The 25,705-nt window shown below is 38.1% G+C and overlaps 1 protein-coding gene and 1 pseudogene across 8 annotated transcripts in view; one reads left to right on the forward strand and one right to left on the reverse strand.

Moving 5' to 3' along the window:
- Window positions 1-25,705, forward strand: part of FBXO34 (F-box protein 34) — an 87,152-nt gene that overhangs the window by 21,026 nt on the left and 40,421 nt on the right. Inside the window, exon 1 of one of the 8 annotated variants that reach the window (XM_019833043.3) lies at window positions 19,864-20,047. The exons of 6 other annotated variants lie outside the window; for them this stretch is intronic. The gene's annotated coding sequence lies outside the window, so the exon portion shown is untranslated. Of the gene's footprint in view, window positions 1-19,863; window positions 20,048-25,705 lie in introns of those variants that run through there. One more of the 8 variants, XM_019833041.3, reaches the window with a different exon arrangement.
- LOC123386092 lies at window positions 6,187-6,549 on the reverse strand (annotated as a pseudogene).

The following is a 25,705-nucleotide window of genomic DNA, read 5'->3' on the forward strand; positions in this document are numbered from 1 at the left end:
AATTCCTAGACCAGTTTGATTCTTGGTTCCTTTGTAGATGAGCTGCCTTTTCTCTGAAAGCTTTTAGTATCTTTTTGATCTCGTCTGAAATTTTCCAATGATATGTCTTGATGTTGGTCTCTATTCATTTGAGCACTGAGCGGGCCCTATTGTAAGACTTCTATAAATCTATTAACTTAATCATCTTTTGGTGAAAACATATTTTTTTGGAAACTTTCTCCAATTTTTTTTCTTTTCATTCTGGATTTCTTTTTTTTTTTTAATTTTTTATTGAAGGATAGTTGACACATAATGTTACTAGTTTCAAGTGTAGAACATAGTGATTCACCATCTCTATATGTTACACTGTGCTCTCCACAAGTGTACTTACCATCTGTGACTCTCCAGTGCTGTTATAATACATACCACTGACTGTATTCCCTGTTCTTTCTGGAATTCTTCTAATCAAATGCTGATCTCCTGGACTGATGCTGTGGGTCCTTTGGTAATTTTCTGTCTCTGTTTTTGTCTATTTTCTAGATTTCATCTTCACAACTTCAAACTTTATATTGCCTTTTTATTTATTTTAAAGTTTATTTATTTTGAGAGAGAGAGAGAGCATGAGCAGGGGAGGGGCAGAGAGAGAGGGAGAATCCCAAGCAGGCTCCGTGCTATTAGCGCAGAGCCCAACATGGGGCTCAGTCTCATGATCCTGAGATCGTGACCTGAGCTGAAACCAAGAATTGGATGCTTAACTGACCGAGCCACCCAGGCGCCTCCTCTATATTGTCTCTTTAAATTGATATTTTATTTCCAAGAGTCTTTTCTCATTCTTTTTTGCTTTTTCGCGGCATCGTGTTTTGCTTTATGGATGCAATATCTCGACTGTTTCTGAGGATCTTAATTACAAGGCTTTTGACAAGATCTGTTCTGTTTTATGAATTCTCTTTCTTCCTTTGTCACATTTCTTTAACTTTTGTTGCCTTGTCTCTTTCAAGGTACAGGTGTTTGATTCTGATTTACCCAATCAAATGGAAGAATGAAACTGTATAAAATTGATTTTGGGGGTGCCTAGGTGGCTCAGTTGGTTAAGTGTCTGACTCTTGATTTTGGCTCAGGTCATGATCTCACAGTCTGAGATCAAGCCTGGAACTCTGCACTGGGCATGGAGCCTACTTAAGATTCTGTCTCTCCCTCTTCTCCTCTCCTGCATGTGCTCTCTCACGCTCTCAAAATAATAATAATAATAATAATAATAATAATAATAATAATAAATAAAATAAAATTGATTGGGATCTCTGCCTAGACAAGGTCTGTCAACTGGTGAGCTTTGCGTTAAGGTGAGCAGTTTGGGGAGGCCCCATTATTCTTGGTCAGTGGTGCTAATGCCTTTAATAGTTGCTGTTCTCTTCAGACAGTTTAATTTCATTAAAGAAGGATCTTCTAGTTTTAAATGTTTTTAATATTGTAAAATTTCAAAGATAATGAGGATTATGAAAAGAGCCAATGATATAGGGTCTAGAAGTGTTCAAATCATCTTTCCTGCGTTTTAGAGTCAAAAGTTTTAAGGTATAGAGTAGTATAGTAGAGAACAGCCCAGACGTTAAGAGCCAGAGTGCTCGTGGTCAAATCTGGTTCTGCCACTGAGTTACACTTAGGTCACTTAACAAGTTACTTAGCCTTTCAGTGCCTGCCCACTTTTCTCATCTGTAATATTTAGATAATAATAATAATACTCACCTATTAGGGTTGTTATGAGGATTTAGTTAAAAATACATACTAGATACTTGGCATATGATAAATTCTCAGAAGGTGTTAATTTTTTTTCTCTCTTTGCCAATAATAATTATGCAATTTAGATATGGTGATGATTGCCCACAGCAGAGATTCTGGTACGATTAGGTAACTTTAGATTGTGTTTTTCTCTTTAGAACCTCAAAAAACATTTGGTGTCATTACTTGAAGTGCTGAAATGTGTATGTGCAAATGTTTTCGTAAAAGTCTTTGAAAGGTTCTCCTCCCCCACCTCCAAAGGATCTTACTAAAGATAACTTGATAAGAAAAGTAGTCTTGGAGCACAGCCAGAAAACTAGGAATGAAAAAATACTATTTTCATTCCCAGAAACCTCTGTACAATCAGAATCATATGTGCTCAGGATGTTAGGGAAGCTTTGTTCCCGTGCAAAACACACTGACAGTCCTACTTCTTGGATTTCAGAAAATGTTGAAAGTGTCTTTATAAATTGATGTCTAGGGCAGGACTGGCAGGAGGAAATAGTTCTTGAAAGAATTTTTTTTTTCTTCTAGTACGCCCCCATTATGTTGGAACACTGTGAGACTTCCTCACCACACTCTTCTGTTTGTGAAATTCAGGTGAATTATATAAAACTCTTGTGTGGTTGTTCCTGTCTCCCTACCCTCTCCAAACTTGACCCTTATTTGAACTAGGGGGTTTTAGTTTGAATTATTGATCTTGTTTTTTGTTTTTGTTTTTGTTTTTTCCTCTCCCACATAGTGGAGGAAGTCCTTGGAATTTATTACTGTTCCTGTTATTATTATTTACTTTTTGAAATGCAGATGCACACAAAAGTAGTCAGTGAGCCCCTGTATATCAGTTAGTTTCAACATTTTGCCATAGTTGTTTATTCTTGTCCCCATTTAAAAACAATTTTTAAACCAAATTCTAGACATTGTGTCATTTTAGCGCTGAATGTATCAATATGTGTTTTTTAAAGGGACATTTTTGGGTACCTAGGTGGCTCAGTCGGTGAAGCGTCCAACTTCAGCTCAGGTCACGATCTCACAGCTTGTGGGTTTAAGTCCCACACCGGGCTCTGTGTTGACAGCTCAGAGCCTGGAGCCTGCTTTGAATTCTGTGTCTCCCCCTCTCTCTGCCCGTCCCATGCTCATGCTCTGTCTCTGTCTCTCTCTGTCCCAAAAATAAATTTTTAAAAAAATTTTTTTAAAGGGACATTCTCCCCCATAACCACAGGGCCATTGTTTTACCTAACAAAATTAACAGATTGTTCTGTTGCCTAGCTTTTGAATTTTACTCTCCATATTAGTATCATCAAATTCCTTTACGTTGTCTAAAACCCAGATATATTCAAGTAGTGGTATCATTTTTAAAGGACCTGTTTTTCTTCATTTACTTGAAAATAATTTGTATTTTCCAAGTGCTTTGATTTTAATTTACAGAAAGTTTCAAGCACATAAAATAGATGAAATCCATGTAATAACCCCCCATGTACCTACCACCCAGCTTTGACAGTTATCAACTCAGTGTTCAGTTTTCTTTCATCTGTTCTTCCACTTTCTTCCTCTGGGGTTATTTTCAGACAAATCACAGATGTCATTTCATTTGTAGTCTAGTGTATCTTTAAAGGATAAGGACTCTTTAAAATATATGTATATATATATTAAAATGTATATATGTATTTATCCCCCCAAGCCTTGATATCATCAAATATCCATTGTTCAAATTTCCAGTTGTCTCACACGTCCTAGTTTATTATATTTATTTATTTTTCAAATGTTACAGTTTTTTTAAAGCTTACACAAAGGCAATTTATTAACAGAAGACAATGATTTGGGAATCCTGCTCATAGACCGCAACCACAATGACCCCTATTCTTGTGGGTGCTATTGGAGGGGATAGGGGTGACATTCTCAATCCTCCTGATCTTCATTCCTGAGTGGGCAAGGGCTCTGAGGACTGACTGGGCCTAGGTTCAGGGGTCTTGGTTCTATTTCCTCCTGTGGCCTGGAGTTTGATGTGGAGTACAGTGATGCTCAGCTCCTTGCACCCTCTGGGCTACATCCTGGGCAGCCAACATGGCAGCGTAGGGAGAGGATGCATCTTGGTCAGCCTCACCTTCATCCCACCGTCACCTGGCAGATTGTTGCCTTGACAGATTGGTGACTTGGACAGATGTGTCACTGAGACATGTAAAGATGTGGTAGACAGCAAACGCATTTTCTCCTTCAGCTACCTGAGGTCCAAGGCTAATGACCTATTCTTCCTTCTTTTCTTTCTCCTTGCAAGGAGCCTTTTCTGAGTGTCTCCTCCATACTCTAACACTGGAAAGCTCAATGTCCTAGTTTTAATCAGGATCCACATAAGGTCACGAACTTCCAGACGGTTGGTAATGACTTTTTAAATCCTTTTTAGTTTAGAGCTTCCCCCTCACTACCTCTTTTTTATCCCTCTTCTGGTAATTTCTTTATTAAAGAAACCAGGTTTTTGGTCCTTTAGAGTTTCCAAGTCTGGATTTTAATGATTATATCCCTGTGGTTTATAACATGTTCTTATGTCTTGTTCTCTCTAGTAAACTGTTGAGCATACTAAATATTCTTGTAATTCTGAAAATACAAAGGTTATTATTTTGTAAATTTTAGAGTTGATTTAAATGCTATACAGGTGTATAATGCCAGTTACCATTTAAGGTGTGGCCTTTTCTTTTTTTAATTTTTTTTTTTTTAACGTTTATTTATTTTTGGGACAGAGAGAGACAGAGCATGAACGGGGGAGGGGCAGAGAGAGAGGGAGACACAGAATCGGAAACAGGCTCCAGGCTCCGAGCCATCAGCCCAGAGCCCGACGCGGGGCTCGAACTCACGGACCGCAAGATCGTGACCTGGCTGAAGTCGGACGCTTAACCGACTGCGCCACCCAGGCGCCCCAAGTGTGGCCTTTTCTTTTTGGTGAAACAGTATTTTAAAAAAATATTTTAATCCCCCCTCCATATTTTATTTGAGAGAGAGTGTGTGAGTGAGTGGGGGAGGGGCAGAGAGAAGGAGAGAGAGAGAATCCCAAGCAGGCTCTGTGCTGTCAGCACAGAGCCCAACATGGGGCTTGATCCCACACACCGTGAGATCATGACCTGACCCAAAATCAGAGACGCTGAACCGGCTGAGCTATCCGGGCACTCCAGTGAAACAGTATTTGTAAAGTGAGTTGATAGCTAATTAGAAGTTGTAAGCCAGATTCCTTGGTATTGCAGTGGACTACTCTTCACATAATGAAAAGCAGCCCTGTCAGGGCAACATTAAAAATAATTTTATTGATGTTACGCAGTATCTAGTACACTTAGCTTTATCTTCTGAAATACATAGGTAGGGGAATTCCGTTGTATCCTCATGTAAAATGAAGGCTGTATCAGTGGCCTTTGGTGGGTCTTGAGTGAGAAAGCACCTAGCACAGTGCCAAGTATGGAAGAGACATTTGAATGTTCATTTCCTTTTCTGTAAGCATGGTCATAATTGTGAGATTCTTCTGTCTTCATTAGAAAGTTTTAGGTAAAAGGCTGGTGGCCAGGAAAACCATACCTAGTCTAAAGGGTTAGTTTGGGCCAAGAACAGGTCTGTCAGAGTGAGCCAGGGTGCACAGTCTTAGAACAGGTTATGGAATAGATGGTCAGAACAGATGAGTCATGTCACACATACCCGTGTTCCACTGTTCTCCCTTTCCCCTCAATCCATGTTCCACTGTTCCCCTTTCCCCACCGACCTCTGTGGTTGCTGTCTGACAGATAGTACAGCAGAAGATGGACATTAGGTCAGTCCTAGTACAAGAAAAACAGTGATTGGACCACTAGGAAGACAGAGCAGCAGAGGTGGCCATAGGGAACTAGGGACCAGGCAAACAGACTGGTCGAAAGATGTAGGTATAGCTGCAGCAGCAAGGAAGGACAAGGTGGTTGCAGAGAAACGTGCAGAAAGTCTAATGAGAACAACCATGAAGGACCATTTCTCTCCTCCTCCTCCTCCTCCTCCTCCTCCTCCTCCTCTTCCCCCTCCCCTTCCCCTCTCCCTCCCCTTCCTCCTCCTCCTCCTCCTCCTCCTCCTCCTCTTCTTCTTCTTCTTCTTCTTCTTCTTCTTCTTCTTCTTCTTCTTCTTCTTCTTCTTCTTTCTTGCAGTTTCTGGTTTCTTAAATGACAGTTTTCTTTCATGAGGCCTTAAAATAGTTTACTGGTAAGAGTATTTCAGCTAAGCTTCTAGGTTTGAATAACAGAACATCCAAATGGAGATGACTTTTGGAATTCTTTTTATCAGCTAGAATCAGACATTTGGACCATCTAGTACACTTAGCTTCTGCTTGCTCCTGCTTGGTTGTATAGGAAATTTATATGATGTTAGGCTAGCTAATAGTATAGAAATTAAATTTATTTATTTATTTTGCAGTTTTATACCTTTATTTGACAGCATTTAGTTCTCACCCACATTAATTGCCTGTAGGTTTTGGAGAGTGGTGACAGGTGTAACCTATGTAACCAACGTATAGAGCTTGTTTGGTGAATTTTTATCCTTGTTACGTTTTCTGGTCAACCACGCACATATGTGGTATGGAACATTTCTTATGCCTTTTGCCCAGACAGCTTTGTTGAACCTGGTGTCCATGTGCACATCTCTTTCATGGCAAATTTCCGGATGTCTTTGAGTACCCGAGGGGCACTCTTCTTGAAACCCACTCCATGGATGTGCTTGTGAATGTTGATGGTGTATTCTTTGATTACTACCTTGATAGCCAAACAGCCCTTCTTTTTTGCCACCCTTCTTTGCAGTAGTCATTCTGCCAGGTCCTGGTTGCAAAAAAACAAACAAAAACAAAACAAAAAAACAAGAATAGTATAGAAATTTATACACCCTTGCTCACATCAAGTGATTGTCATCTCTTGTTTGGGGGAAAGTGTAGGGATAGAGGAATCTCCTCAAGGAAACTCCCTTTAGTAGTTATTTTTCTCATAGCTAGCAGCTAATCTGAGTACTCTGACTAGAATAGGCTTAATAATTATAAAGTAGTGCTAAGTTACTTATTAGCTATGGGAAACAAATTGTATGGTATTTCCTGGGTTTAAAGAAGAATTGATTAAAGGCTAAGAAATTGGTTTTCCTTCTTTGGGAAAGTCCTTTCTAAATCTAATCTAACTAGTCTTTGGGCAAATACATCAAAGTGTAAGGGACTTGCCTGTGACTTGAACTACATCTATATCTCTTTCTGGTGAATAAAGAAGTAGCAAAGAAGCTAAGTGTCAGAGCTTATAAAGAGATTCTGGGGCAAGTTTCCTCCTAATGTTCCTTAATTTAAGCAAGATGGTTTCATGTTTCTTTTCTGGAATAAACTCTGAAAACAAATATGTTGAGCATACTGGAGCAGAGTAGAGTAGGAGAAACAGTCAAGGACATTGTACATTCATTGACTGGGGTAGAAAGTACCCACAGTGGCCTATGTTATTCTGATACAATAGAACAACCTAGATAAATAGATAAATTTTTTTTTTATATAATCAAGTTTACTCATTATTTTTGAGAGAGAGAGAGCGAGAGAGAGCGAGCGCACAAGCAGGGAAGGGACACAGAGAGAGAGGGAGACACAGAATCTGAAGCGGGCTTCCAGGCTCTGAGCTGTCAGCACAGAGCCCAACGCGGGGCTCTAACTCACAAACCGCGAGTGAGATTATGACCTGAGCCGAAATCAGATGCTTAACAGACTGAGCCCCGATACAGTGTTTTAATACGCGTTAATTTCTAGGACTCTTTACAGAACTCGCGTTTTAAGCATAGGCTATTCTTTCTTTCAGTAAAATGTTAAATGCCACCTATGTCTTAACGCCATTACAAGAACTGACTGAGTTGTTGAAAAATGATTACATAAGAGTGAGCACTAATTTTGGTTTGCTTTGAACAAAGTAGACAGGACCATTCTGTCTAATTATATTATCGAGTGGGTACTCTGCTAAGGGATCTGATCCTCACCACAACTCTGAAGTATCAGACTCAGAAGTAGTGACTCACCCAGTGTCCTAGAGCGAAGAAAAAATGGCTACTCTTAGAGTAGAATCTAGGCTTTACAGGAATTGAGGTGATATTTTGCTTAACCATTGGGGGGGGGGCTTTTGTGTAAATTACTATATTTAAATAGTCTGTGACATCATAATTTACTGTTTTTACTAAATATCACAAATTAGGATTTGATAACTGGTTACTCCCCTACCCTGGCCCTCCCATGGAGCTAAATTAGGATTGGAGCTTCCAATTTCATAGGTGGTAGCCTGTGGGGAGCTGTTGGGAAGGGAAGAACTTGGATCCTGTTATCTATTTCCATAGTTATAAATTTTTTGGAACTTTTGAAGCCACGAGAACTTTTTTTTTTTAATCCTCTTAATTTCCTTCTTCCTCATTTTGCTTCCATTTCCTGTCCCCAAATAAAAATAATCACATTTGTAAAAGAGGGCAAAGGGTGTTGAGAACCAGCAGGTCTAGGCAGATGTTAAGTGTAAAGGGCAGGAAGCCATGTTTACTAGGCCAGGTAACTGCCTGAGAAGAGATGTGCCCTTAGAGAAGAGTCTGGGTACAAGGGTGGTAAAGACAGAGACAATTTCAGTTTCCTTTGAAGACTGTCATTCATATGGGTCCTGTGGGGCTGATGTAAAGGAGTTATTTCATTGGACCTGTTGGAAGGCTCTTGTTCTGTGTCCAAGTGGGTGAGAAGTATTTTTTTTTTCTTTTAAATTATGTGAGGGGTCTGTTGAGCACATTGGAACAGAGTGGAGTATAATAGCCAAGGGCATTGTACATTCATTGCCTGGAGCAGAAGGCACCCACATTGGCCTGGGTTATTCTGATATGATAGAATACCACTCGTTGGATGTAACAGAGGGGAACAACAAAAGCAGGACAATGATCAGTTTCTTAAATTTCTGTAGTTTGTTAGGAGATCCGTGTATAATAGTAAATTTATTCACAAGTGAATTAACTAGCAGGTTTTTGCTTGGTTGCTATTGCAACTATCACAGTTCCTTTCGCTACTGGGAATCCAGGTGGACTCCTGAGAAAGGTTCTTGGTTTTGTCACCTGGCTTGGTGACCTGCCGAAAACCACGCGAGATGTGCTTTATGTACCCTCATGAACTTGTGACCTTGAATGTACCAGGGTCTAATACTATGATGGTATTAAATAAACTTCCTTTTGCATTTAGATTTTGAGGTTGGAAAAGCACTCTATGCCTTCCTTTGGTAAAAGTCTCTGAAGTTGAACAGTCTTTGTTGGTGGAATGCCTTTTCTGCCACTGGAGAGGTTCAGGCTGTGTGACCTCTTAGAGAATGGGTTATAAAAAGGACTCAAAAGTCATACTGGAAATAGGTAACCTTTAGATTATATACACATTTTGTTCATTTTTAAAATGTAAAAGTTAAAGATTTTCCCAAATCTAGAAAAGTAAAACTGGAAAAAAGATTTTAAATTTCTTTTTTCTTTACTCTTTACCCACATTATTAGGTTTTCATAGCTCTAATCAGTATCTGTGTTTCCCTCCTATTTGGAAATATGCTTACTTCATACATAACAGGTATCGTTCTTTAAAAAAAGGGGGGGGGTTTCAAACTTTCTCTGCTTTCCACAGTCCAGATACCTTTATGACTGTATCATAAATGTAAATAAAGCTTATCTTCAGTAATTGCATTTCTGGAAACAGCATTAAGTCCTTCTCCACTTACCAGGCAGTCAGGTTTTGGAAGGGATTTTTTTTGTTTTTGTTTTTTAAATGTGTTTATAGGGGCACCTGGGTGACTCATTTGGTTCAGCATCTGACTTTGGCTCAAGTCATGATCTCATGGGTTCGTGAGTTTGAGCCCCACGTTGGGCTCTGTGCTGACAGCTCAGAGCCTGGAGCCTGCTTCGAATTCTGTGTCTCCCTCTCTCGCTGCCATTCCCCCGTCATGCTGTCTCTCTCTCTCTCTCAAAAATAAATATTAAAAAAAAAAATAAATGTTTATATACTCTAGTGGTATTTGGATACACATTTTATTTTTTAAATATGTAACTTATTTCATTTGTAAGACAAATTAATTCAGCTAAAGCAGACAACCAACCAAATAAAACCAACCGTTGTCCTTTATTTTAGTTGCAATTTTTGGCAGCTTTTATTCCTTGGTTTTCTGACATATTCCAGGCTATTTTCTAGTTGTCCTGTTGTGCTCAGGTTTTAAGAAACTGGCCATCAGGGGGTGAAAACGGCAGAATTCTGTATCCTTAAATGAACGTACTAACTCAGCATTTGCCCATTTCTGCATGTCTTGTCAAGAAAAAGTAGATTTGCTAACATTGGACAGGAGACACAAACAAAGCATTATACTTTGGCAGATAGCAGCTATTTTAAATCTTCATCATTCTCTTTTGAAAATACTCAAAATACAAAATAACACTAAAGAGGAGAGATGCAAGTTTTTTTGATATCACTACAGAGTTGGATGTCTCATTTGCAAACTGTGTCATATAATGGGCTTCTCTTTATTAGCTTGTTTGAATATATTCGTGTCTCTTTTTTTCCATTTATGGCTCACCAGTGTCTCTGTGAATGGCTGTATGAACAACAGACCTCACTCACTGGTCTGTGTTGTCTTATCCATTGGCCAAATTTCAACCATGATTCCAGTGATGTACCTATTTAACAATTTTACTATTCCCTTTAGGAATCACTATAAAGATCTATACCCAAAGGATATTTGGCAACAGTAGGAATATGACTTTGATCCTAAGTTTTATAAATTTACATTAGAGAGACTTATAAACAATTTTTTGTTTTCATTGGATAAATATTTAAAAAAAATTTTTTTAAAGTTTATTTATTTTGGGAGGGAGGAGGGGCAGAGAAAGAGAATTCCAAGCAGGTTCCACACTGTCAGTGCAGAGCCCGACATGGGGTGTAAACTCCCAACCCGCAAGATCATGACTTGAGCTGAAATCAAGAGTTGGACTTAACCAACTGAGCCACCCAGGGGCCCCTGATGTTTTAATTTTACTTTAGAGACAGGGAGAGTGAGAGAGTGCGCACGAACTGGAGAGGGGCAGAGGAGGAAAGAGAGAATCCTAAGAAGGCTCCTTGCTCATGGAGGAACCTGATGCTGGGCTCAGTTTAAGGACTGTGAAATCATGACCTGAGCTGAAATTAGGAGCTGGTTGCTCAACCCACTCAACCACCCAGATGCCCTTGTTTTCATTTGTTTCTTGTTATTAGCAACTTAAAGTGTTGATTCATTCAGAAAAGACCTCAGATGAGCTGAAATTTGAGGTGTTTATAAAGATAGTTACCTGTTTGGGGTGGCTAGGTGGCTCAGTTAGGTAAGTGTCCAACTCTTGATTTTGGCTCAGGTCATGATCTCACATTTTGTGCGTTTGAGCCCCATGCCGGCCTCTGCGCTGACAGTGTGGAGCCGGCTTGGGATTTTCTCCCTGTCTCCGTCTCTCTCTCTCTGCTCCTCCCCAGATCATATATGTTCTCTCTCTCTCTCAAAATAAACATTAAAAAACAATAAAAGCAAAGTTACCTGTTTTGAGTGCTCACAGCATTTTTTGCTAAGCATTTTACATGCATATGTGTTAAGGACGCAAGATTTTTGTTGTCATATTATTAGACCTACAAGCGAGGTATTCTTTAAAAAAAAAAAAAAAACAACAAAACTTCCAGGGAGGTTCTAATCAACTATAGTTGAGAACAGTTGCTTTAGGAAGATTAACAGATACCTGGGACACCTGGCTGGCTCGGTTGGAAGAGGGTGCAACTCTTGATCTTGGGTTTGTGACTTCAAGCCCCACATTGGGAATAGAGATTTCTAAAATAAACTTCAAAAAAAAGGGGGGGGGGTGGGGAGGATCCACAGATACTTGGCTTGGGTCTCTGGGTGGCTGGTTAAGTTTCTTGGAGAGAAACTATGGAAAGGGGCTTTGTGTTAAGTGTCCAGTTGGGTTGGCAGTTGGAAATAGGATCTGAAGCCCAGAGGCAGTTGGGTTCTAGAGACGAAGTATGGGAGAAATATTGGCAGCTGGATGGTATTCAGGGTTATAGGGTTAGGTAAACTTGCTCTGGGAGAGCTTGCATGATGAAGAAAAGATGCAGAATCCTAGGGAACCTTGAAATGTTTTGAGTGGACAGAAGGAGAGGAGTAAGAGAACAGATACATAGGTGTTCAACGAAGAAACAGGAACAGCAGAGGAGTGTGTGGTATTTCAGAAGCCAAGAGAGAAGATAGGATCAGGTTACAGAGAACAGAGGTGCCTGGCATATGGTGAGTGCTCAATAAATACTTGTTGCAAGTAGAATTTAAGTTTCCAGTGGGTTATCAGTTAGGAGATTGCTTGGTAAAAATTTAATTGGTAGTAGTATTTTTCCTACCTTACTCTTAGGCTTGTCTTGTTCCCCTTTGTAAGTTCCTTATTCTCTGCTTTAACAGAGTTTTATAGGGCTTTGCTATAGGCCATTGGTTCTCCCAAGTGTGGTTCCCCAGACCAGAAGCATCAACATCACCTGGGAACTTGTTAGAAGTGAAAATCCTCAGGCCCTACCCAGGTCTACTGATTCAGAAGCTCTGGGGATGGGACCCAGTTGTCTATGTTTTAACAAACCTTCCATGTGATTGTGATGCTTGCTCAAATTTGAAAACCAATGTCTTAAGACTTTTTCTCTGTGCTTTCTACTTAGGCGTTTAGGTTTTTTTTGTTTTTTTTTGGTTTTTTTTTTTTTTTTTTTTTTTTTTTATCATGGCTTCAGTTACCATGCTATGTGCCAAAACTTCCAAATTTACCTCTTCGATCCGTTCGTCTGAGGACCGGGTCCACAGATCTAATTGTGTGTTATTCATTTTGATTTGGATGTCTCTCAGTTCCTCCAGCTCAATTTGTCCAAAATTGAACTCAGAATTTTTCTCCCAGCCATCTTTTCTAGGACTCTATAGTAGACACTGTTATCCATGTGAATGTTCATGCTAGAAACTTAAGCTTGATTCACTTTCTTACACAAACACTAACAAGTTCTAAGTATATTCCACTCTGTTGGTTTAGGAGACACACACACACACACACACGTACCAAACAAACAAAATGGCGATAATGAGTAAGTGTCCCCCCAAGTTAATTGAGAGACAGTCTTTTAGGAAGTGTCAATTCTCAGAACTGCTAGTGAGTAATCAGCCTGCCTTGCTGAGTATGATTCCAGAGTTTAAAGGTTAATAAGTATTATAAAACATGGTTTCTAAACTCAAGTACTTCATCTTGTGTTCAACCAAAAGAACTTGTGTATAAATGTATAACATAATCTGGTTACTGTTACCGGGGAGAATATACAAAGCTATGTCTGTTGTAGTCCATAGACAGTTCCAGGGAAAGGTGGATTGTGAAGTGTAGGACTCTGGGGCCAGGATGTTTTGGTTGAAGTCATGATAGCACCACTTGCTGTGACCTTGGGCAAGTTAACTTTCCTTCACTATGCCTCAGTTTCCTTAACTGTAAAATTGGAGATAATAACCATCCATACCTCAGAGCTATTAGGATTCATTATACAGTATTTAAGACTTTGCAGTAAGCGGTGCCTGGCACATAGGTAAAGGTTCAATAATGTAAGCTATATTATTACTATCTCTTCCACCTTGTCACTCTAGTCCATCCATTCTTGAATTCTCTTGGCTACTAGTAGCTATTCAAATCAGACATACCATGCACTTGGATGCTTTAAAAATGCTTATGCATCCAGGTCTTCATTTAACCCTCCTCTGATTCCCCAGTTTAGGTTAAGGTTCCTTTTATATGTTTCCTTAATACCCTGTACTTTTTCACAGTACTTTGTAAACATTATTATTATGTTTTTAGTAACAGCTTTATTGAAATAGAATTCATATACCACACGGTTAACTCATTTAAAGTGTGCAGTTCAATGCTATCCACAGAGTTATGTAACCATCACCAAAATCAATTTTAGAGCATTTGATTCAAGTTGTAAGAGTACCACTTGCTATCATGAAGATAGCAGAAAGGATCCCTATACCCAGTAGGGGTCGTTTCACATACCCTCTACTCCTCCCAGAAAATCTGCTTTCTGTCTGTCAAGAGTTGCTTTTCTGGACGTTTCATATAAATAGAACCATGTGTGTGATCTTTTGTGTTTGTTTTCTTTCATTTTGCATAATGTTTTCAAGGTTCATCCATGTTCTAGTACATACCAGTAAGTCATTTCTTTTTATGGTTGAATAGTATTCCGTTGTATGGATATACACAGTTTATTTGTTCATCAATTGATGGACATTTAGGTTGTTTCCACTTTCTGGCTGTTAGGAATAATGGTATTGTGAACATCCATGTACAGGTTTTTATGTGGACGTATGTTTTCATTTCTTGAATTTATACATCTTTAAGAGTGAAATTGCTGGGTCGTATGGTAACTCTATGTTTAACCTTTTGAAAAACTGCCAAATTGTTTTCCAGTGCTGCTGTATACTTTTTACATTTCTAATACCAGTATATGAAGATTCCAATTTATCCATGTCCTTGCTAACATTTATTTTCACTTTTCAATTCTTGCCATTCTGGGGGGTGTGAAGTAATCTCATTGTGGTTTTGATTTGCATTTTCCTGATAGCTAATGATGTTGGGCATTTATTCATGTGTTTATTAGTAGTATATCTTTGGAGAAATTATTTATTTCCTTTCCCCAGTATTTAATTGGGTTGTCTTTGTATTACTGGGTTACAAGAATTCATTATATCTTCTAGATACAGATTCCTTATCAGATACATAATTTGCAAGTATTTTCTCCCATTGTGGGAGGTTGTGTTTTTCACTTTCTTGATAGTTAAAATTTAACATTTTAAATTTGGTGGAGTCTGTTTTTTCTTCTGTTGCTTGTACTTTTGGTGTCATATGTAAGAAACCATTGCCTAATTCAAGAAGATTCATTGCCCAGTTTCTTCCAGGAGTTTTACATAGTTAGTTTTAGTTCTTACTCGTTACGTAACTATTTTTCTGTCTTCTCTGTTAGAATGTCAGCACCATAGGAGGACTAGGATGGTATTTGTCTTATTTATTTGTCCTTTGGGCCTCATTTAAGGCTTGGGAAATACTAAGTGTTCAGTGATGATTGTTCATGATTTTGGAAAGACCAACTTTGAGGAGCTATTATCAAAATGCATTAAAACACCTAACTTGAAACGGTCTAGTTTTTTGTTTTTTCTTTTAAAGCTAGGAACTGAAATATTTTGTTAATGTTGCCAGCAGCTGAATTAATACTGAAGATTAGGTTTTAGGTAAATAAGTGTGTTAATTATAATTGCTTTACTTAGTTCTCAGAACTTGCTTGTTGGTAACATTACAAAACTGGACTTCATAGCTGAGTATTTTATGCATTTGCTTTTAGACTTTTAGAATTTTTACTGTTCTCCATCTTTGATTCTTAAAAGAATAAAGCAGTGAACGAGTCCCGTATTTCTAAACCTCTGTATGTCCTTGTGATAAACAAATTTTATGCCACTTTCCAGGAATCTGATACCACCCTCAGTAGGTGTTGGAAGATATAGAACCTCTTTTCTGGTTATTTCCACAGTAAGGAGGAGGATTTTGTGAGGTTTTCCTAACAAATGATGTTCTCCTTCCTGTAATACTAGATTTGGAGTTAAGGTGGCATCTGAAATGAGGGTTTTGACGTATATGAAATTCAACTACTGTGACTTCCCTGAATAACATAGACTTTGTCACTGTAAAATTGCATGCTTAATCTTTTGAGGAGAATTGGCATTTTGAGAATGACTGATTTTGTACCTGACTAGGGGTCAGTTTTTTGTTTTTGTTTTTTAATGGATTGATGCTATAAAGTAATTTTAATGTGAGAAGTACCACATACTAGTACAATAATCAAATTTAGGTATCTTGATAGATTTCAGACAGAACCTGGAGGAAAATTTTTAGGATGAAGCTAAATCATGGAGGGAAATATCACCTCATTTAATATTTGGGTTTAAGAAGGCCTCAGTAACGGGTATTTATAAAGAATGTGTAGGTATTTGCATATATTAAACAAATTAGAATTTTACATCAGAAAAATAAGCAATGTGATTCTCAAGGGAAAGGATAGTATTTGGATTTATTGCTTAGTTACAGTGACTTGTCTGCTGCTAAAGTGATGATATTGTTTAATATGAGAGAGGTATATGTCTCAATTCTGATGAAATTACCTTTAGGTGTGTGTTTATGTTTGTGAATTTAATTTTTACGATGGTAACCTCATTCTATCATGAAAAACTTAAAAAAATCTGCTAGCCTTGAGTGCTGTATTTTTTATGTTGGGAATAGCAGATTATCTCTAATGCTTGAAGCACCAGCCCCTGTCTTATAAACAGCATCACTGTCTTTCTTGTCCATGAAAATATCTTTCAGAATATGTAAGTTTGGGTACTAATTAGACATAATCTTAAGTCATTTGTGGTGGGGGGAAACTTTCAATGAATTCTTCCATATTTCAGGCTTCCCGTACTCACCTACCACTTTATTTTATTGTGAACTTGAATAATTTTCTTTTTGAATGATTTTTTTCTTTGATCCATAGCAGTTAATTGCAAAACAAAAGCAACAAACAAAATATGCCAAACTGCAGCTTCCACAAATGTCAAGAGAATAGCAGAGTTCCTGTACTTCAAAGTTGTGAGGGTGGGTGAGGTGTGGGGGTTTGATTGAAATGAAGGGTTGATTAGTCTTCTATGTTCTATTCAGTTTTCTTTTGACCTTTAAGTAGGTCACAAATACAGAAAACAGAATTTTCTTATTTATATTTTATTTTGTTTTAAAAATAATTTACTACTTGTATAATTTAGAATAGGTTTGCAGCACTGTACATGTTTTTATTATTTATTACTTATTTCCCCCTCCCCCCCGCCCCCCACCACCCAGAGAGGGGCAGGGAGTGTTACACAGTTCGGTTTTTAGAGATGAAGAGGAAAATAGAAGCTAGTTCAAAAATTTGACTTGGGCAGTTTTTTGGGAATGCCATTTTGAAACATGAGATATACCTCTGTTTTGTTTTTTTGTAGTGCTTTCTTACCTCATTCTTACCCTAAATTGCCGGAGAAGTTTAAATGTATGGCCTCAGAAATTAAAGAGTGCACTTGTTGTGATGAGCACAGGGTGATGTATGGAACTATTGAATTACTATATTGTGTGCCGAAACTAATGTAACACTATTGTGTTAACTAACTGTAATTAAAATACAAACTTAAGAAAATGGAAAAATATGGCCTCACTCTTAAATAATGATAAAATGATTTTGTCTAAAATCACTGTAAATTGCAAATAATTTAGAGGCCGACCCATTTTTATTGTAATCATCTTTCTAGGTTTGGAGCTGTGTGAGACTGGTTTGTTTTTCAAAATATATTTATGAGGTTTATTACAAAATATGGGTTTTACCTACTTGGTTTTTGTTCTTTGTGGCAAAAATGATGTTGAATGGTTCTTGGCACACTAAGGCTGTATCTGAGGAAGTGCCCAAGAAGAGCTTAAATCCTTGGGATTCTTTTAAAAATAGCTCATCTGAGAAGACACTCCCCTTTCAGTTTAGTGTGAGCAATAGACTTCTCTCACACTAGCTATTAATTGATATAAAATATAAATTCTAATTAATGCATTAGAATTGCATCTGGAAAGAAGGTTTCAAAAATATGAGTTTTAAAAACAACCTATGAAAAATGTTTCATAAAAATTTTCACTGAATAGGATTTCTCCCAGGCCTGAATTTTAGACCCCATTTTTCCTCTACTACACTTCATACACTACTGTGTACTGTGTGTATGTATAAGGCTGTGTTGGTGTGGTTATAAAGTCATAGCCTTATTAAGTGTCTTTTTTATACTTCTTCCGATTTTGCTTTGAAGTCTGTTAATAAAGCATGAAGTAATGTAATTAATGTAGATTGAATAAAATATCGACAAGCCACAATGACAGATAAAGTGCCACATTTTAAATCTGTGTAAGAACAGTGGAGTACTCCTACAAACCAAGTTTTATGTTGCTACTTGTTGCCTGCAGTGAATTTCTACTTCTATGAAATACTTGTGAAACACATGGTTTTCTGTAGAGTTGCAGTGTTATATGTAAAGGTTTCCACTTAGTTGTTTCTACACACATCCTTTTGAAAGTTATAACGTTGCATCTAGTATCCAGTACATATTTTAAGTTTATGGATTATGCAAGGAAATAATAAACATCTTTGTGTTTAAAAACAGGCCATATTTAGGTCTTACTAAATGGAACCTTCCTCCCCGAGTGCTTTTCAGATAATAAAAAATTTTTATTGTGTAAAGAAGGAAGAGAATTTAGCATCTGCATTAGGATCATTTTTTCCTATATCCTATTAGCTAATTCCAAGATTGTTTAATATGGTATCCACCCATTTCATTTGGCCACAACTTTTGCTCTCATGAAAGTAAGACTGATTGTTCCGAATTGCTGTGTGTATGTGCTTTGGCACAGCATGAAGGTACCCTTAATAACATTGCCATTGTCTTTAAAACAGCTTGCAGTTATGACTACAAATAAAAGGGTGCGACAGGAGGGCATGGCAGATAATGGCTCATTTTTCCGCCCCTAGTGTTTAACAGATCTGCTTTGTTCTATGAGCCTTTTGTGTTCCCTTTGACTACCTACTGTATTTTCTGTTCCTAGTCAACTAAAATGTTTGCAAATTTGTCACTATAACTTTGACATGTCTACAGTCAACCACCTGATTTCTTTTTGTGGAGAAAAAGAAAACAATTTTTGTGGAAAGAAGTTTAGTGGCCTTACCTCTATTGGCATTTATTTTTTCACTTGCATGTTTTAAGTGCTTACATGTTTAAATTGTGTGACTCTTGTCCTGCAAACGTTTGTTTACTATTGTCTGTGTAAAAATTTGGGAATGGTCTTTAGTTTTAATCTTCTTCCTTTTTTCAGTGCACAGTAATACAATCTTTATTGTGTAATTTATTTTTAAACAAGGATTTTCTATGGAAAGAATTGCTGGCTATTTGAGTGGCTCTGTTTTAGATTGCTGAGAGATTCTATTCTGACCATTAAAGGAGGATATTATTTCTGCGGTCCTTATTCCTATTTTATTTTATTTTTTTGAGAGAGAGAGAGAGAGAGAGAGAGAGAGAGAGAGAGCGCGAGCAAGCGTGAGTGCGAGTGCTCACGGGGCATGGGCAGAGGGAGGGAGAGAGACACTCTTAAGCATGCTGCACGCCCAGCGCGGAGGCTGACGCAGACTAGGGGCTCCATCTCACGACTGTAAGATCTTGACCTGAGCTGAAATCGGGGATCAGGATGCTAACCAACTGAGCCACCCAGGTGCCCCCATCTTATTTTAAATAACTGTATCAAGTGATGAAGGAGGAGAAAACAAATGTTCTCACTGCTTTACAAGGTTATCTTCTATTCCTCATTGACCCCTTTAAGAGAAGGACTGACACTTAATGACCTTCTTGGCAATCACATACGATTGTTAGCATTTATTCCTAGCTTACTGATTCAGAAATGGAGGACCAGAGAAAACAAGTATTTTACCTAGAATTACAGACATATATCTTATAGTAGTGTGACTCTAAAGCCAATACTTTCTGTACTAAGCATATCATTTTCTACTTGAAGTGGCTTATTTTTAGGGTCAGTTTATCCTTTGGGAGATACAGTTAGCAGCATAAAATAAATAGTTAATGTGTTAAATAAGTCAGAATTCAACGATGCTTAAGGTATACCAAGGAGCAAGGACAATTTGTCTTTGATATTTTATGGAGTTCATTGATAATTAGCCTTACCTTTAAAAGTACTGCTGGGGGCGCCTGGGTGGCGCAGTCGGTTAAGCGTCCGACTTCAGCCAGGTCACGATCTCGCGGTCTGTGAGTTCGAGCCCCGCGTCGGGCTCTGGGCTGATGGCTCAGAGCCTGGAGCCTGCTTCCGATTCTGTGTCTCCCTCTCTCTCTGCCCCTCCCCCGTTCATGCTCTGTCTCTCTCTGTCCCCAAAATAAATAAACGTTGAAAAAAAAATTATAAAAAAAAAAAAAAGTACTGCTGTAGTACTTTAACATGGAATTTTAAATATGATTTTCACGTTAAGGTTCTTCCATATTTGGGTTATTATCTTCATTTTACAGATGCTGAAACTGAGTTGCAAGCTTGAAGTAAGTGCTAAGTATTGCTAGATGTGAAGTTCGGGTTTTCAAAAGAAAACAGTAGTTTACTATACATAAAGAGAACCCGGTGATTTGCAGTCAAGGTACTTCAGGTGAGCTATACCATCAATTCTTCCTTAGTTCCCTTATCTTTAAAAAGAAGAGATGAACCAAGTGATCTCTAATGCCTCTTTAATGATGCAGATCTCTGTTTCAGAATGATTACATTTTAAAAGCTTCAGGGGTCCATGAATTTAAATGGGAAAATGTTAGATTCTTGTTTTCACTAATCTCTAACTGAAATTTAACATTTGCTTCAAACCACAGCAAATTAGCAAACAGTCCCTGTGACTTTGTGGAATCACAGATTTTTTTTAATTTAATTTTTTTAAGTTTATTTATTTATTTTGAGAGAAACAGAGACTGTGCATGTGAGGGAGGGGCAGAGAGAGGGAGGGGGAGAGAGAGAGAATCTGTCAGCGTGGAGCCCGATGTGGGGCTCTAACTCAGGAGCCGCAAGATCGTGACCTGAGGTGAAAGCAAAAATCAGACCTTAACTGACTGAGTCACCCAGGCGCCCCTGGAATCAAAGATATTTTTATGTCACATTGCAGTTGTTGCAGATATCTTGAAGATACCATTTATGTTGGTCATAATTTGAAAATTATGGTAGTTAATAGCTTGTCATTGAAGCTTGTTATTTTATATATTACAAACGTAAAAAGTGCATTTAATACTAATGAGTTTTCAAAAAATATTTTGATAACAGTATTTTAACATAATTGGTTTTCGTTGTGTGTATGGTTTTGTTTTAAAAAAATATTCTGAGAGTTTACAGTTTTCACGTACTCCAAGGAAATTTAAGGCACAAAAAAGGTTAAATTCCCGTTCTCCTCAGTGACTGCAAAAGGGGCCCAGGTTGCTTCTGGTTGATGTGAAAGAACTTCTGGGTACTACTTTTTGGGGGGCTGTGAGTGGATGGAGAGTCATCTCTGTATCACTATCCGGTTTCCAGAATGATGGATTATGATTATGTGACTTTTTACTAATGCTGAGGAAGTGAGATATAACCAAAATGGCAATAATAGAAATAAATTTATGATCATCTCTATTTTGGATATGCTTTTCTGCAAGAATTAAGTTTCTAAGTGGTTGTTCCATTTGAGGGATTGTAGGAAAAGAGCTCTTATTTGAGGTTATCTGCTGTTGATATTCTAAGCCAGGAGGACTAGCTTGCCAAGAACAAAAGTTACCCACACAGCACATGTACTGCACAGAATATTTCTGAAATAGATTGGTTGGAAGGCCGTATTACCTTAAAAACATTAGGATTAGGATATTTACTGTTGAGTTTGTGTGTGTGTGTGTGTGTGTGTGTGTGTGTGTGTATTGTGTGTGTGTGTGTATTTTGTTTGCCTTGTTCGTTTGTTTTGCTTGCTTGACTCATAGTAATTTCTGTATTAATTAGTTATGAGGAAGGAAATGGTAAGAAATTCTTCATATTGGTAAGAGTTAGGAATATTCACAACACTCAATAGTTTAATTGGAACACAAAGCCTGTGGGATTGTGTCCTGTGGTGAGTCTGTTATTCCATTTGTGATGCATTTATCTTTGGATTGGGTAGGGTGGGATATGCATTCTCGAAGTTACAATAAGTTTCCAGATCCTTATCAGTCAGTATTAGGAGTGACTGTTTTTAATAGTGATAATGAGGCAGCTATTCCCAGGAGGAGATTTAGTCACTGGCAAAATTGTCAGAACCCTGAAATAGTTCAGGAAAACTCAGGATGGAAAAAGCAAGTTGTGTCAAAAACAAAACAAAAAACTCGAGGCATTTTTTTGGAGGTTGAGATGGAGTGGCTGGAGGGGGCAAGAAACCAGATGAATTTCCCAAAGTCTGCAAGGTGTCTAGAAGCCAGAAGAGATTAGTAGTATTTACCTAAAGCACTCTAGTGTGAACAAGAAGTTTTGAATGTCATAAGATTAAATTGGTTAACAGCCACTAATCTGGAATATTCTTGTGTACATTGGCAAAATTTAATTTAACTTTGAGAAAAAAAAATCTTCTGGTAGCAGCTTGTTTTGGTTGCCAGTTTGAGAAAAATTTGGTATGTTATGCCAGCGAGGCATTTTACTGGTGTTAAGGGTGTGTGTGTGGGGTGGGGGAACTCTTCATGATCCTACAGGCCATATTTGCATGCCAGAGTTTACTAACTAATAATGAAGACAATTTTTGCCATGATTAGGCAGGATGAAGATGAGAAATGTAGACCATGTCTTGAGGTATGTCTATCCTACCTTAATTTTAAGTGCAAAAGGAATCTTCTTTAGGTTAGGATTTTTTTTCATGGTTTTCTGCCTGTCAGCATAACAAGCTGTAAAACCTTGTTTAGTTTTCCTTAAATCCAGAAATGATTCTATACCAAATCCAAACAAACCAAATCACTCTTAAGGGAATAAGTGAAAACATGTGTAGCTAGCTGCCTTGGCTGGCCTACATATGTTTGCAGATTGGCTCAGTTCTCTGTGCTAAGCAGATCCCTTCTTAAACATCCTGTGATGACCATGACCATCCTCATCATCCATTGTAGAGGTGAACAGAGGCTGTGACGTTTATCTGAACTGTGTTTTGCAAACTCTGACCGTAATAACTTTTCTAGTTAGATACATAGCTGACAACTGATAGCTGACCTGACAGCTATTTAAATGCAGAATAAAAACAAATAAATATTATACAGTTGTGTTAACATAATATATGCTATATTACAATTTCTGTGTACTGAAAGCTTTAAGTTTAGTTTTGGGAATAATAAAGGTATGAAAAGTTGAATTTGTTGCCCCCTTAAAGGCAAACTCTAGAGTTCATTATGTTTATGTGAATTTTTCAGAGTTAAATGGAAAGTCTCTTTATAGTGTTTTGAAACAATGTAGGCATGGAGAGGGAAACCCAGTGTGAGATATGGAGACATTTGGTATGAACTGCTGAGGTAACTCCTGGAAGGTAAGCCACCACCTTTTCCTGAGCTGGGCCAGATTGGGTATTATAGGACATGGTAATATCCCTAACTAATAGTTGGAGTTACAGATGATTTTGAATATTGTAAGGTGATTATGTTTCTATTATACAAGTAATACATTTTTGTAGAAAATTTGGAAATACCACAACAAATAGAAGGAGAAAAATTTCTTGTTAACAAAACTTGTAAGCTTGAAAGAGGAATCATGAATTAAAACATCCTGAAGTTTTTCTGCTACCTTTCTTCATGTTATGATTTTATGTTTTATCAAAGTGGTAAATGTGCATAAAGATTTAATAGCTCTGTAAGATTGGAAAAGCAACAGTTCTCCTCCCACTTCATCTCCTACTTCTCCCTCTCTAGAGGCAAACATTTTAATTTCTTATATCTGATTTTTTCTGCATTTCTCTGTTCTCGTAGGGGAGGAAAAATTTTCTTCCTAATGCCCTTCTAGGTTCTGTAGCTGGGGCCCTGTAAATTGAACTGACAAAAGACAGATTAACAAGAGACAAGCATAAAAATTTATTTAATAAAAATTTTATGTGACACAGGAGGCTTCATAAAGAAATGAAGACCTGAAGAAATGGTTCAGTCTGAGTATTTTTATATTAGATAAAAAAAAATTTTTTTTGAGAGAGAGAGAGAGAGAGAGAGAGAGAGAGAGAGAGAGAGAGAGAGAGAGAGAGATGGAGACCTAGAATCTGAAGCAGGCTGTCCAGGCTCTGAGCTGCCTGCACAGAGCCAGACGTGAACCTTGAACTCACGAACCGCGAGATCGTGACCTGAGCTGAAGTCGGATGCTTAACTGACTGAGCCTCCAGGTGCCCCTGCACTAGATTTGATGGAAGAGTAGAAAGTCATAGAAAAACATGATAGGACAAAAGAATATGCACTCAGGGTATTAAACTGGGGAAACTTGGCAAGGCCATTTCCTTTGACTTCTCTCTGTAACCCTCCATCTACACAGATAAAGATGTTCTTTTCCTGGTATAGAAAGGACATCTCTTACAGGAAGGTCTTAGGACCTGCTTCTGGACAGAAGGGAAAGTCAAAGTCCTTCCGGCACCTTCTGGCACTGCAGGTTTTTTCAGTTTAAAATATTCAGTATACCAAGGCGCCTTATTTTGGGGTAGCAAGTTCTGAACACTCTCATTTTGTGTGTGTGTGTGTGTGTGTGTGTGTGTGTGTGTGTGTTTAAGTTTATTTTTGTGAGAGCGCGGGCACGTGTGTGAACAGGGAAGGAGCAGAGAGAGACAGAGAATCTGAAGCAGCCTCCTGCGCACCATCAGCGTGAACTCATGCTCCATCAGTATGAACTCATGAACCATGAGAACATGACCTGAGCCAAAGTCGAATGCTTAACCAACTAAGCCACCAGGCCACCCTTGAACATTGTCATTCTTTAAATTTTTTTTAATGTTTTAGTTTTGAGAGGGAGAGAGAGAGAGACAGAGTTTGAGCAGGGGAGGGACAGAGAGATGGGGAGACACAGAATCCGAAGCAGGCTCCAGGCTCCGAGCTGTCAGCATGGAGCCCGATGCAGGGCTCCAGCCCACGAACTTCAAGATCATGACCTGAGCTGAAGTCGAATGCTTAACTGACTGAGCCACCCAGGCGTCCCGAAACACTGTCGTTCTTAACAGCGTGCTTATTATTCTGATTTCTTGATTTCTCAGCTTCAGGTAGTATCTCTTGATTTCCCATTACGACAGATGAGGATTCAGTTCTTTCTCAACATCCACAGGTATCCTTTTTCTTCTCCGATCCTAGTGTAATTGTTCATAAATTTGCTTAGGTTGGTATTCAGTATTTATACAGTTAAGACTGAACATGCTATTCACAGTTAAGCCATGGAGTAATCTATGAACACTTGTACTTTCCTGTACAACTTTTGGTTTCCCTGAAATGTTTATTTTTCTTTGTTATTATTTACTTTAAACTTCTCTCTAATGTAGCTCAAATTGCAACTTGTTCATATTTCCTTTCAGGAGGTTCAGACAGTTAAGGTATTCTCTTAGTTTCCCTTATTCCTGAAGATGTGCTTCCATCTGGACTGATTGCCTACTTTTTTTACGCACAGCTCTTATCCTGGGACTTCCCTTCATCCACATCTTGAGGATGCTCCTTGCCTTTTTGTTTTGGATTTCTTGTTTTCTAGGTCTCTTATTTCCCTGTTTCTTGCTTTATGCTTTTGTTTTGGCAGAAGGTATTCTGATACATTAGGTTCCTGATAATTTATGTGATAGGTTCTTTTCTTCGTTTCTCTGTGTTTGAAATTGCACAATAAGGTGCCTTAGTGTGAGTTTGGTTCCATTGAGTACTTGGCGAACCGTTTCAATCTGGGAACTATTATGTTGATGACTTTTCCTTTTTTTTCTTTTTTACTTCATGTAAGTAATCTCTACACCCAACGTGGGGCTCGGACTCACAACCCAGAGATCAATAATCCCAATCTCTTCCAACTGAGCCATCCAGGCACCCTGACTTTCTCCCTCTCTTAGTTTTCTCTTACACTCTTGATGCTCTGATATTGGACTTCCTGGACTGATCTTCCAATCTTCTTATGGTGTTCTAAGGAGTTTTTCCTTTTAGCTATTGCATTTTTAATTACCAACAAGGCATGCTTTTGCTCACTTTCATTTTCTGACTCTTTTTAGTTTTATTTTGTTTTAATTTACTGTTCTTTGCTTGTTCTTTGCATTGTTTTAACTTACTGTTCTTACTGTGTTTGCGATATTTTCTCTTATATTTCT

Source organism: Felis catus, chromosome B3 (genome assembly GCF_018350175.1).
Source record: "Felis catus isolate Fca126 chromosome B3, F.catus_Fca126_mat1.0, whole genome shotgun sequence".
NCBI classification, from domain to species: domain Eukaryota; kingdom Metazoa; phylum Chordata; class Mammalia; order Carnivora; family Felidae; genus Felis; species Felis catus.